Source organism: Mycteria americana, chromosome 3 (assembly GCF_035582795.1).
Source record: "Mycteria americana isolate JAX WOST 10 ecotype Jacksonville Zoo and Gardens chromosome 3, USCA_MyAme_1.0, whole genome shotgun sequence".
Taxonomy (NCBI): Eukaryota; Metazoa; Chordata; class Aves; order Ciconiiformes; family Ciconiidae; genus Mycteria; species Mycteria americana.
This window is the reverse complement of record NC_134367.1, coordinates 91080431-91094807: the sequence shown is the minus strand read 5'-3', so window position 1 is coordinate 91094807 and position 14377 is coordinate 91080431.

Below are 14377 nucleotides of genomic sequence, written 5' to 3'. Positions count from 1 at the left end.
TGTTCTTAGAAGCTGAGCTAGAACTATTTTTACACATTGTCTTCCACCTGACAGTCCAACATAAGCAACTGGGAAACTTCTGCATAAATTACTGTAAGCCCTATGGCAACTGTTGCTATCTTTACTGGTCCATGTAAAATCATTTCTCCACTCACGACAGAAAGTGCAAAGCTTTTTCTTCTCTTGAGGGCATGTACCTAACTTGTTGATAGAATGTAACCATCACAGTCACTGTCATGCTCATAGTCCCTGCAGGGATGTAATCTGAGACACTAAAAATACATTAATAGTTAGATTCAACTTGAGACCATGATAAGTCTGTTTCACAGCCCCTGCTACTGGCCCATAAATTCTAGATATCACACATAATGCAATCAATGTGTAGCCAACTATAAATTTATGGGGTATTATCATCATTAAATACACAGATCATTGACTATATATAGCAATCCTGGCTGCATTTCTTTTAGATACAGAAAAGCTTCACTGAAAAGAGATTTCAGATATGGTTTGTGTTTTTTTAAGTGGTAGTTAAAAGTCACTCTGTATGCAGTTTGCAAATAAATGTAGGGTCCTTTGCTTTAGAAGGCACTGCACAAGCGTAACGCCCTTATTTGCGTACACAGCACTCAACCTTAGACAGGAAGGTGATGAAAAATGAAACAGATTTCTGTAAAAATATTTCCAGCTTCATTACTCTGAAGTCTCTCCTAGGAAGGTGAGTGCACACAAGACTGTCCACAGTATCCAGCTTTAAGCTGGGTTCTTCTGTCTGCATGCACTGGTGTAGGGATCTTTCTGAGGAAGAAAGATGAAATCTTCACTTCTCATCTCCTTGTTTTTAGATATCTTTCCACCTCATTACTTCTCTCAAACCTTCACCCAGCCCTTGTCATAACCTGACTGGAAACCTATCTTATTCCTTCTAGGTCCATCAGACACCTCTAAGCTTCCCTCACACAATTTGCTCAGCAGTTCAGAGGTCACAGTACACCAAAGCTTCCTCACCACCAACATGCCCCACTGTTTATAGATTGCTGAGCCTGGATTAAATCTCCAGAGAGTGTGTAAGTCATCTCAGAACAAACTTCTCAGTCCAGCCAGAAGGAGCGAGCTTCCTACCATGCTTTAAGCCATACCATGAACACAGTACTTACTCAGCCTTTGCAATGAAACAAAGTAGTGCCTATATACTGGAAGCATTTTTAAACTGAAAGATGGTAGGTTTAGACTAGACATAAGGAAGAAATTTTTTACAATGAGGGTGGTAAGACACTGGAACAGGTTGCCCAGACAAGTTGTGGATGTCCTATCATTAGAAGTGTTCAAGGTCAGGTTGGATGGGGCTTTGAGCAATCTGATCTAGTGCAAGATGTCTCTGCCCATGGCAGGGAGGGTGGACTAGATGGTCTTTAAAAGTCCCTTCCAACCCAAGCCATTCTGTGATTCTATGATTTGCTGTCTAGTGAGACTTTCCGAAAGCTTCCTCGAGTGCCATTTCCTTACCTGTGTTAAAAGCGCAAAAAGTAGAAATGTGGTATAACATCACGTTTTAATAAGTGCAGACATAAGCTTGCAGGCACAGCCACAACTTCTATTTCATATGTGATGTGTAGTGCAGTAGGTTAACTTTTCTTTCCTCAGCTTTGTGGTTAGCCTTTGTCGTTAAGCTTCTCCAGCTTGAATTCTAAAGCAAGTTTAATTAGCAGTAACATTGCTTTGTGTTGCTCTGCAAAGGTCTTGATTGAGCTTTCCACTTATTCATGTGAATGAAATACAGGAAAACACTTAAAATAAATGATGGTTTACAAATCAAAGATGTGAGGGACAGTCCCCTAAAACAATGCAGCTGGTATCCATTCTACTCAAAGCTCTTCCGTGTACAAGCATTAAATGGAGGAATGCTGGCTTTCCTTAAAAAAAAAAAAAAAAAAAAAAAAAAAGGGAGGATGACAGCAGCAGCACATCTTTTCCCTCTATCTTCTCCTCATACACACATAGGTGCACTTCTGCATTACAATAAACATACCTGTCATAACTCCTGGCAAGGAGATGAGACACATCTCTGAGGCGGCTGACCATACCCCCATCTCTTCTCCTACCCTGCCTCTAGAAAGGACTCTAACCTGCACCTTCGCAGGTATAAGGGGAAGGACAAAAGGGAAAAAGGGAAAAGGATGGTTGTTCTCAGCCCTTCTTGTTGTTGACAGGCCATTGTGCATCCAAGGAGTGCAGAAATCATGGAGTGAGAGGGATAGCACATCCCCCCGTAATTACGGGGGATGGAGGTGGGGTTTCAGAACCCATTCCCCCAGATGTGCATGCATTTGACATGAGGCCATTACTGGGTTAAAAATAAACACAGAAATGAGAACTTTGGGTCACCTTCCTCCTAGGAAAACACCCTAACCATTAAGCTATAGTCAGTTTGCCTCACTTCATCCTCTCCCCATGCCTGCATTTGACAGTGCTACCCCAGGCACAAGCACAGACCCAGCACATTGCTGTCTCTGTGTCTGGAGCCTGCATTTCCCTGAGGGACCCAGAGAGGCTCCCTGGCACAGGGCAGGCTTCCAGGTAGACGCTGGTCCCCCCTTTCTCTCCACGGCAGCAGCACCAGTCCACAGCAGAGGAAACAGGAGGAGGGGCTGGCACATTCCCTTCCATCTATTCCTCTCTTGCAGACACCCAGCACACCCAGCAATGTCTGGTAAGAAACCTGTAAGAAGCACCTTTTGGTGCCTCATGAACATTTTGTTCCAGTTTCAAGAAAACCAGCGGACGTGACCTGACAAAGGGCTATACAATTTTCAGGTTATGTACACAGTAAAAAGATAAAGGTCTGACATTTAAGGACAATTAAGGTCTGTGGAAAAATATCAGAGTAGCCAACAGAGGCAGTGAGATTCCAGGAAAGGCTAATTATTGCCTTGTGCCATAGGTATCATTTACTTTACATCTAAAAACACCCCTATTTTGAGCTGGAAGCACTTTCTCCTACGTGTGACAGCCACTGTCATGGCCAGGCTCAGGCTCGTATCAGGCTCCTGGAGAGGGGAAGGAGACAAACCTCTGTGCTCATGAGTGGTCACGAACACATGCTGTCAAGCACAGGGCACGGGCTGGTCCATAAGTCACCTCTCTGCAAAATGCAGGGAATTGGAGAATGGACCCTGGTTGTATATAACATTAATGAGAGTCCTGGGAAGAGCAGAATTTTAGTCATTCTGCTGTAAAATCTAAAAGAGCAGGAGAAATACAGCCAAGACGCACTGGGGGAGCCAGTCTGGATTTACTGAGTGTTTTTCCAAGTTAAATAATCTCTTTTAAATTTTAAAAGAGAACACTTGTAAGCTATGTTGTTTTTCAGAAGGTATTGAAGCTTTAATGATAATAAGAGATTGACAAAAAAAAGGCAGTTTATGCTTTTTATCTTTGAAAGTCAACAGCTATTAATAAATATACTGTACTGCCCTGATTAGAAAAATTTGAAGAAATAAAGTTTTCAGCTTGCAGTTTATTCTGCAAAAAGGCCCTTGTTGACAGTGCTTTGCTATGAGCACTGGTGGAAGACAGGAACAAAGTAAGGTTGCTTAAAAACTTGAAAGTATTGCCTGATGATTGATTGATCATGCTTGATTGATAATACCTCAGAGTGATTCTGCAAACCAGAAAATCCTGTGCTGGTCCCACACTGACCAATTACGGAGGTGTATGAGGTAGACGAATTGCTCACCTGTGTTTACAGACTAATAGTAGAAACCCACCCTTCAAATAAAAATGTCAAGGAGTGGAAAAACAAACATATGCCCTTGGTAAAGTATATTGCTAAGGTGTGTATTCCAGCAATTGAAATTTATGTTTTTGTGTAAGATTAAATATTAAATTGAGCACAAAATGTTAAAAATATATTTATGATCTTTAATATGTTTTAGGAAAAAGTTATTAACAGTTTATTTTCTGTTGTTATTGGTGGAGGTGGTGTTACTGCTGTTTTGTTTTTATTGCTATACTGGAACTTCTTTTCTCCATGGGTCAAAAGAACTTTATATTTGAGTCACTGGCTCAGTTATTAGATTCTATAAAATTCATTCATTTGCTCTAGTCAAATCTGATATATACTTATTTAATAAAATATAAAGGGATATAGTCACTCTTCTGAGGAGAGACTTTAGAAAGGGGGTTTTTGTTTCTGGTTATCTTATGGCACAAAGTCTCTAGGAAAACCTTTTTTTAAAAAATAACATTTTAGATGAGGATTAAGAGTCATTAACAAGGACAGTGGAGCTCCAATGGCCCCAAGAGCTTGTTAGAGCAGTAGTTTTTGCAGTAGGTTAACATGTTGTGATGCTCCAGGGACTGCTGTGTGCGCACTGACCTCTGTGCAGAGGGCAGCTGGCTTGGAATGTGCATTGACTAGCGTTGAAAAGCCTGCACTGAACGCCGGCAGCACACCGAGGTCAGCACGAAACTCTGAGGCAAGCCCAGTCCATTGGATGCAGAGTAACCTTTGCCTCACCATTACCCAAATGACCATGGGCTCAGTTCCTCCTGTGAGACTCACCTTTGGAGCTGCAGAGCTTTATTACTCCTGGGAAGCAGCAAGAGTCATTTTGTTTGACGACTTGATGTATATAGAAAACTTCACTTAGATGAATTCTAGGGATGCCTTGAAACTCATTAGAGGCTCAGCTCTCAAGGCTTCTGAGCACCTCGCAACCTGAGAGGCAATGACAACATGGGCTTAATAAAGCAAGACCGAAAGTACCTTTCACAGCATGAATAGATTCCTGTTAGAAAAATCAATTCTATTCCACTATCTTTATAAAATCAGTTAGTAAATGTGATGAAGCAGCACATCTGGCTAACCGTTATGGCAGGAAGATATTAAAAAAATCAGATTTAATGAAGACAGATTTAGTCTCACAGTCCATTTAAATGTCAGATAGAAAGGTATGATTCCAAACGTGGCTCTCAAACACCAACATGAAAGATCTTCTGGTTGCCCCAAAAGAAACAGTTAAAGAAGTGTGAAGTTCAGTAAGTGGTTTCAACCAACAGGGAGATGGTTTCAGGTTCAAGAAATAATGCCCCAGGAGTTGCTCTCTTTATTTCAGTTTTCCTCCTGGGAAACTTAAAATTCAGATAGACATTCTCTTGGAAAAAATCCCATTAATTCTAATAAGCGCATCGCCTCGCTTTATAGCATCACGAGTGAGTTCTGTAAGCATATGCTGTCATTATTTGAAGGCAACATAAGGATAGGTGGGGTTTCCTGAACTGAAAACTAATCCAGTCTAATAACAAAATGGCAACAATAAGCTCTAGTTGTTGTACAGTTATAATTTTATGCTTATATTTTTGTCTCAGCATCAGTCTTTAAAAGCCCATATGAGGATTACATGAAAATTCAGTTACCAGAGCATGATTTCTTGGTCCACTGGACTGTCAATTGAGAATTAAGCCTGCCAGATGCCAAATACTCTGGAGTGCATATCACACAACAGTATCCAATCCTGGGCATTTTGTTGACTGTTTGAAATGGCATATTCCATCACTGTGTTTTCAAATAGCTGTTCATTTCCTTTTTCCTTTCTTTCTTCCTCCCTTTTCATGTCATAAAACAGAGAAGAAAGGTGAATTTAGATAATAATAAAACATTTTATGTATCTCTTGGAATAAAAACAAACCATCTGTTTGGAAATAAGATTTATTATTACTTTTCTGATTTTCACAGTGGTTTTATTTACTTGTTTTCATTACTCTATAGTTTCTTATCATATAATGAAGAATATAACTTATTCTCTTTCTTCTTATACACTTGTTTCCTTTGCTCCCTGAAAAGTATTTTTCATACATCATAAACTCCTCTTCCAGATGCACCCTTTTTGCAACTGTGAACAGACCATTTTTAAGGTTCAACATCCATTTTGAGGGTCAGAAAAAGCAGCCTGGACAGCCCTAAAAGTAACCAGGTTCTTAAGGGTTCATAGAACCAGTAGGATGAAGAAATGAAAGCAGAGACCTGGAGTGCATGTGGCATTAATAATGAAATATGGTGCTTTTCACCTCTGCATTACTGATTCAAAATGAAAGTTGCTACCCTGTGATCATTATTCAGTGACCCATATGAAATGTGTGGATGACCTCCATCTAGTTCCTAGTAGATATTTGTCTGTCTCGTAATGGCAAACACAAAGGTTAGTGCCCCAGTTAGGAGTTTCAAAACAGAGGCTGATAACTGCTCTGCCACTGCTATTGATATTTTTTGGTCTGTGTAGTTTCACTTTCTGGCTTTGTTAGTCTAGAACTTTGTGGGAGCAGGGGATTGACTTTAAAAACAACAAAATTATGTAAAGCCACACGCTAACTTGGATAGCACAAGGAAGTCTGCTCAGCACAAATTACTGTGGAAGCAAAGCTTCTGTGATATGATTTTTTTTCTTGCTTTAGTCTGATGTTCTTATCCCTCACAACACCTGTTTCAGTAACTTTCAAAGACTTTAGAAACCTCTCATTACACAGTCAGCGGCTCATCTGGGATTAGCACTTCAGTTCCTTTGATATAATCAGTAAATTGCAGTATGCAGCCCATAATAGAACTACCAACATTTGTGAAAATTGGAGGAACAAACCCCTAAGACCTCATGAATTTTCTGCATTTGGCTGAGTAAAGAACTAAAATCACATCCAAGATTCTCTGGTATTAGAGCCTGAAGGAAATTTCTGCCAGAACGTCTTTAGGGGATGGATATTCATAAGCACCTACATACACCCATTACACTCAAAACTGTGCGGAAAAATGTGTTCAAAATACCACTGAAGTCTTCAAAAAGTCTCCCATTAGATTCAATGGACTTTGAGTCAGGGTGAGAGATACAGCACAGAATTGCTGTAATTCCCATTTACATGAATGCTCTACATGGTCCCAGACAGATGACACTTGTAAAGGGACAGAAGGAGAGAGCTAGTCTTTGGGGAAGTCACTTACACATGGCATAGTAGATTAATTATTTTTGTCCTGTGATGCTAGGACACTTCTTTGTTTTCGTCTTAGAAAACAGTACAGTAAATGTCCACAAAAATGAGTGTGGTGATAAAACGGTGGTTGTTTTTTTCTGAATACAAAGTGAAAAAGAACAGTGATGAGACTACAGGTCTGATCAATCATTATATTCATTTTTTCCCAACAAAACCAGGATCATCCTATTACAGTATTCCTATCAGCCCACTGCTGCTAACACTGTTGGACACACCACATTAACTCAAGATTGAAGCAGCGCTTCTTTCCTTGACATTCACCTCGACTATAATCACAGGCAATTTGCGTCCCCAGTCAAATGCAAATCCTTAAACCAGCACTCAGACTTCTCCCATTTAGTCTCAGGTCCCTGTTAGCCAGAAGCTGGAGAGCAGGTTATAGTGACAGCAAAAGGACGAAATCAAGCTGCCACAAAAGTGAAACATAACAGGATTCTGGAGAGTACAGAAGTAGCTGAGTAACTATGAAGAAAAGCAAGTGATATAGAAACACAGTTTAGAAACAAAGTATTCACCAAACAAGTCTCATAAATAACTAAATCTCATGGACTGGCAACATCTGTTAAAAGTGACTTTCCTTTTATGGTAAGAGATGATTTCTCACATCTCGCCAGGATTATAGTGCTTTCACCCTGTTATTTGAGGAATAATTCTTCACTCTCTTTCATATCTGAACTTATTTAAAATTTGTGAGACCCAGTAAATCCACTTTAAAGCTGATTTATTACTTCAGGCTTTCAAGCCTAGCAAACTCAAACTACTATTAACAAACAAAAAAAAAGCCCTCCAACAAGATTGCTTTGCATACATTCAGCTTTACCTTGGCTCACCCAGCTCTAAGAGCTTTCTACAGACTTGGGTTTTTTCCTTGGCCTAGGATAGGGATCTTGTTTTGGTAAAGAAGTTGTATCTGCCACATGGCCACTGTATTTAAGATATAACACCTGTGTTTTTCCCAATGTTGCCTCCAGGCAAGGGAGAAGGTTGGAAAAGTCACCTTTACAAGAACAACATTTATTTTTTTTTTTAATTTATGCTTATTTTCTTCTCCCTTTTTTGGATGACAGTACTGAGTGCCAGGTCTAATGCTTTGTATTAATTTTTGACAAGGAACTAATTAATTGTGTGTTGGTTTGTGCCCCTATTTTTTTCAAGCTGTTCATAGGTTATTCTCAGAGTCATGCTTTTTGCATGCTTCCAGAGTAACTGCCTTGTTATGGATATGAAGATCTTACATGGACTCCAAAGGTGAATAAATTAATGAGAGGAAAAAAATCCACTGGGTTTGAACTAAGGACTATGAGAATTTCCCATCTAGCAAGCTATAAGGGGACAAGCTCCCCTGCAGCCCATGCTGAAGCCATTCTTGGTTTTATGCCTTATCTCAATAACCATACAGAGACAGAGAGAGGATATAGACAGAAAAATAAGCACGAGAAAGAGCGAATTACCTTAGTGAATGCAGCTCCAGTTTTGACTCCACTGAATACTTCCAAATATTCAGCATACCCAAACTGAAATTTTTGCTCGTGGGTGCTTTAACCATTAAAGTGGGCGCACTCTCTGGCCCACTTAATATTTAATTAGAATGATTTCAGCAAGAGGGCAGGTGAATTTCCTCCTCCTCCTCTCAAAAAAAGACATCATCAGGCAGAGGGTGCAACCGAAATTGGATTTGCTGCAGGCTCAGCATTACAGTTAGAGAGTGCCTGTATGTTGCTATTACTACCTTGTCCTACAGGCATGTTTTGAAAAACAAGGACTGTGAGGAGAAGGATTTAAAACACTGTACATTTTAGGTCAAGTCATCTCCAAGAATTATTAGTGAAGCTCAATAGGAAGGTGGCCACAGGGTCAGTGACATTAAAAAAATTGGTCTATATTTTATGTGGTGTGCCTGTCCTACTGAGCAGAGGACCCAAATGCTTCCAGGGATACGGTGATACTGTTGTGTAAAGCATGGTTAAAGATTTTCTATTTCCTCATTTCTCACACAACAAATCATGAATGTCTTGTCAGGACTGCAGACATGTGTCACTGTTTACAGGAATAGGTTATAATTTTTATTCTGAAACTGGCTGAAGAAATACACATCTCTGAAGGAAAGCTAAAGGAGATATCTACTATGACTGCAGAGCAAAATAATAAATGTAATCCTGGCAAGCTGTTCAATTTATATATTATCATGATTAACAGACATTACATTTGCAGCTATTTGTTCTTTTCCCAGGAAAGGTAATCCAACCCTGGAAAAGGGAGATAATACACTTCCTTGAACTACAAATTCATTACAGCATAATCGTGGTAATTGATGTATTCCAAAATATTATCTTGAAAATGGGACTGAGCACATTTCTTTAAAAAAATTAAGCAGGACAGTCTGAGTAGAAAAGAACAGATAGAAAATGATATTGTAAACACTGTGTAATATCCTAATTGCATCTACAAGACTTTTCCTTCTTTCCTCAATGTTTCATCAAACCTTCATGCTCTAGCCTGAAGGCAAAGTGTTTTTGGAGCATTAAAGGCCCATCATGATATCTGGTCAACCAAAATTCAAAAGCGTTCGCTTTACACATTGCCTTCAATGTTATGGCAAAGTACCATTATCATACTTCAGCTACCCATAACATGGAAAGATGCTTCAAGGATAGGACAGACATCCCTAGAGAATAAAATGGGTGAGCAGCTTGGCAAAGATGTAGGCCAGCAGGACTGTCTGAAGAGGACAATAATTCCTTAACTAAGTTCTTGTAACCAAAAATGACAACACTGTTGACTCTCTTGCTGGAAGACTGAGATGGCAGGATTTCAGTGGTATGGTGGGATGTTAAAAAAAACCCAGAAATGGCCTATTTTTCTTCTTATTTGAAAGAAAAAAGACTTTTTTAACTGCTGACTTCAGAGAAAGAATTCCAAAAACCAAATTTTTTTCAATAGAGACCAAAATCATGGAGTGATCATTCATCTATCTAGTGGATAATAAAAAATTCATTTTTGAATCAGGCAAGCTCCCTTTGGCTTTAATGAGTTCTATACTTAGGTAGGAACTGAGTAAAGACCCAAGCCCAACCATGTCCATTTTCCTCCAATGTCCACACTCTTCTGTCTAAGCTATTGATAACATTGAAGATATGCACAAACACTATTGAAGAATGGTGAAGAATGCACAAACACTATCAAAGTTACATTTGATTGGTGTCACTTTTTGAAACAAATGCTCACAAACTTTTCATGTCAGCTCTTTATATATATTGGTTGAATAGTACACAACTCTCTCTTTTTTCTGTTTGAATATTTCCTAGAATAATTCACCATTAAAGTAGTTATGCAATAATTTTCCAGCTCTTCTTTCATATAGCTATGAAATCTTTTTTTTTCCAGAGTGTTAAGCAACTCTCTTGGCTCTCACGAATTTTAAAAATATAATTTCTGAAATTTCAGACCTCTTCAAATTATTTTCATATTCTCCATGTATATTGTATGAATCTGCATGTTTATCATTTGTTTTGTAACATTCTCATCAAACATCACTTTGTTTACCCTTTGCTCTTTCTCATCTAATTCTTGTTGCTAGTTATTTTCTTGCTTCCAGCAGAACTCTTCTGATTTCATTTCTATGCCCTCGTTAGACATTTTTATTGAAAATGAACTCATACAGCTGATTAAAACTTCTTCCACAATTTGGAATCTTCATTTGCTTTCTCCTTATCACTTTTCTTTCTCATTTTGGCATGCCCAGATTTTTGCTTTAAGGTTTATTTTTTCCTGCAAGCATCTACAGAGCATACGTATCACCTTTCACTTTTCTTTTTTCCTCCGTCTTAAATACTTGACAGTTTAAATTTTCATCTCAGATCTTTTCTAAACCCACAATTGCAGAAGATTCAGGTTCTTCTATTAAGCCTTCTTTAAACTGTGTGGTTTTTAAACATTGTCTTGGTAATTTTAATTTGCAACATTTCCTTCTATTTCTTCCCAAGCTTTCTCACATGGTTCATGCCTGAGAAATCCTGCTTGAAAAATAATGTAGGTATTTCTAAAATATTCTTCCTTTCATTAACCCTTCATATAACACCAACCAGGGCTTTGTAGTTTGCAACATTCATATTCCAAAATTAAAGTTGAACTTTATTTGGTTGAAGTTGGTGAAAAATAAAGGGACTCAATCTGTCTACACCTTGTAATAGCCTCAGTATAAGTCACCTCTTGCCTCTGGAGCCAAGAATGTTTAATCTGTTTCCTGGAAATAAAATTAGGCTCTTTTTTTTTCCCCTCAGAGTAAAAGTGATTCATTACAAAGACCCCCACTCCAGAAAAAGCTAGACCACAAACTCTTCCCCTGCCATAAATATATCTGGGACTTTTTGGAGAAAAAAAATCTGGAAGTTTTGGGATCCAAATATTTAACCATAAGAGTGTGGTCGAAACAACTGAAATGCATTCATGACCCATTGATCCAGAACTTTGTTACACACAATATCTATATAGATAGATACCTTAATTTGCTAAATGCTATGTTTCTACATATTCCAAAGAATTCTAGAAAGTTATCGACTCACAAAAACACAGAATGATCATGGACTTATTCTCATTTCATTCAACCTCTGTACTAAGAGAAATTCCAGCATTTTCCAGAAGATGTTTATCAAACCTGTTCATAACACTTGTAATAGTGGAAATTCCACAGTTCAGCTGCCTCGTGGTATGGCGTAGAGAAGACAGAGCCAGACTCTTCTTGGAGATGCAAAATAGTAGAACAAGAGGCAATGGACACAAGTTGCAACATGGGAAATTCTAGTAAGGTACGAGGGAAAAAAATTCCACCATGTGGGTGGTGAAACACCTGAACAGTTTCCCAGAGAGGTTGTGGTATTTCCACCACTGGAAATAACCAGAATTTCACTGGACGTTGCTTTGGGCAACCTGCTCTTGTTGGGTCAGATTTGTGTGGGGAGTTGGAATAAATAGCCTCCTAAGGGCCCTTCCCACCCAAATTCTTCCATGACTCCATGAATCTCTGAATATTACCACGTATCTCATCCCAATACTTCATCCTCCATAATATTTTGGAAGATTTTCTTAACATCCAATGCAAATCTAAATTGATGTAAATGAATATACTTTTCGGTTTTCAATCATCAATTAGTGATGCAAAAAACTGTTCACCTTCCTTAGTGTAGCATCCTCCTATATAGTGAACCTTTTAGACTTTTCTTTAACTTTTCTTTCTAAACTTTTTATTACTCTTGTTGGCCTGTTATGCTGTTTATCTGCCTCTTCCTTAAAAAGTGATATCCCAGGTGAAGCCCAGTACTTGACACTAATTAAAGTGGGAATTTTTTGATCCATGTTGTGAATCTTCTTTACAGTGCTTTAAGCTAGACCATGTTTCTTTAATTTGCTTATGAGAATGTCACATTGAACAGTGTCAAAAAGCAATACCAAAACTCAGATTTCTTATTTTTACTGTACTTATGTTTTCTGTTTTTCTAGATATTATGCTAGTTACCTTATTAAGGAAGGAAATTAAATTGGTTTGACATAATTTTTTTAAAAAACTTATAATGGCTCTTTTTATAATTTTATTATCTCCTGATTTTTTTAAATGCAGATTGATTAGTTATTTGTTTCTAAATCTTTCCATGGATCCCATTTTTTGAGTCTTACCCCTTTTCTCTTTTTAAAGGCAGTGTATCATCCTTATTCATCTGTCAGGGAATTCACTAGTTCCCAAGGGTTCTTGAAAAGTATCATCAGTGATTCAGAAATCCCAGATATTTCTCCTAATGACACTGTACTCTATAAAGCTAGCTATGGACCTTGCAATCCTCCGAAAAGTGGCCATAAACACATTCAGGATATAATGCAGTCAGGATGGCATCCTCTGTTCCAAACTATGATTTCTCAATGAGTTGAGTGCTGCTGTACTTGCCACAAGATTCATGCATAATTAATTCCAATTCATTTTGCCAATTAACTGCCTTCCTAATGTTTGCACAGAGTTACTGGAAACAGTCTTGTTTGCTTCCATCATGAATTCCTTCTTAGATGCTTGTTTTAGCCTCATTGCTTACCACCTCATTCTGTATTAGATCAATATACTATGTTTACTCCAGGTTATAAGGCATTATAGCATTACAACCACACTGTATTATTAATGTGCACAAAACTGCAATGTAATGCTGTATGGAACAGGTATGAAAGAGCAGTCATCATGTATATTTGAGGAAAAGAGCAGCCTTTATTGTTAATATTTTCAAGGTGGTGAAAATATTTTAGGTCACTAGATTTCCAAATATATGCATTTTTCTATTGGTAATATAGGTGTTTGGACACCGATTCAAATTTTTTTATATACTCAACTCTTTCTTTGGCCATCCAGTTATTTGCGGACTAATCTTGATTGCTTGGTAGTTTCTCTATTATTTATAAGTGCTTGAGGCTTAACCTAGCAAAGTAGACATTTAACTTCAAGAATATCAGTGGTCCCATCACTATTTCTTATTTTAGGACAGAATTAAGTCCTTTGCTGGGCTGGGACATGCCTAAATTATGTGGATTTTAGTCATTGTAGCCAGAAATTGCATTCTTTGACATTCAGCACTTTGAATTGGGTTCTGGTGCAGTAGGCTTGGTCATCTAAGTCATACGGTTTTACTTCCTTTCCCTGAATGAATGACTACATCTAGATCAAAACCGTGTGTTTGCACAGTAATTACTGGGGTGATTTGTGATTTCATTCAGTCCCATCTGAGGAACCCTATGAAAACTGGCCTTCAATAAATGGCAAAGCTCCCACTGGCTTCACTGTAGTTAGGGTTTCACCTCCACCTCCCCAATGAGACTCAATTTGTTAAAAAGTCTAAAAAATAAAAAAAAAGGAAAAATTATTTGGGAATTAGAGAAAACGTATCACACCAAGTTTTCCCTTCTGAGAGAATGAAGATGTTATGAGTTCCTTATCAAGGATTCATCAGAAGTAGAGATTGTTTTTCTAGTTTTCATTTCTTGGGAGTAATGTCTCTGTTTAACACAAAATTAAAGTGGTTGGGTGTGGTTTTGTGGTAGAAAATAAAGCTAGTGGAAACTAAAAAAAATTTCAGCACAAGACTTTAATTTCTGTTTCTTTCTAATCAATGACTTCAAACTCTGAGTTGCAACAAAACTGGGGTCTTTAATGTGTCTATTCCGTATGGAGGAAAAAAACCCCAGGAACCTCTATACAGAATGCTAATTGCTGAGAATACTATGTGCCTATTGATATTTCATTTAATAAACTGGCATGCTAGACACATGTATTTTAAAGTTCAGGTTTAATTAAAAGATAAGACTA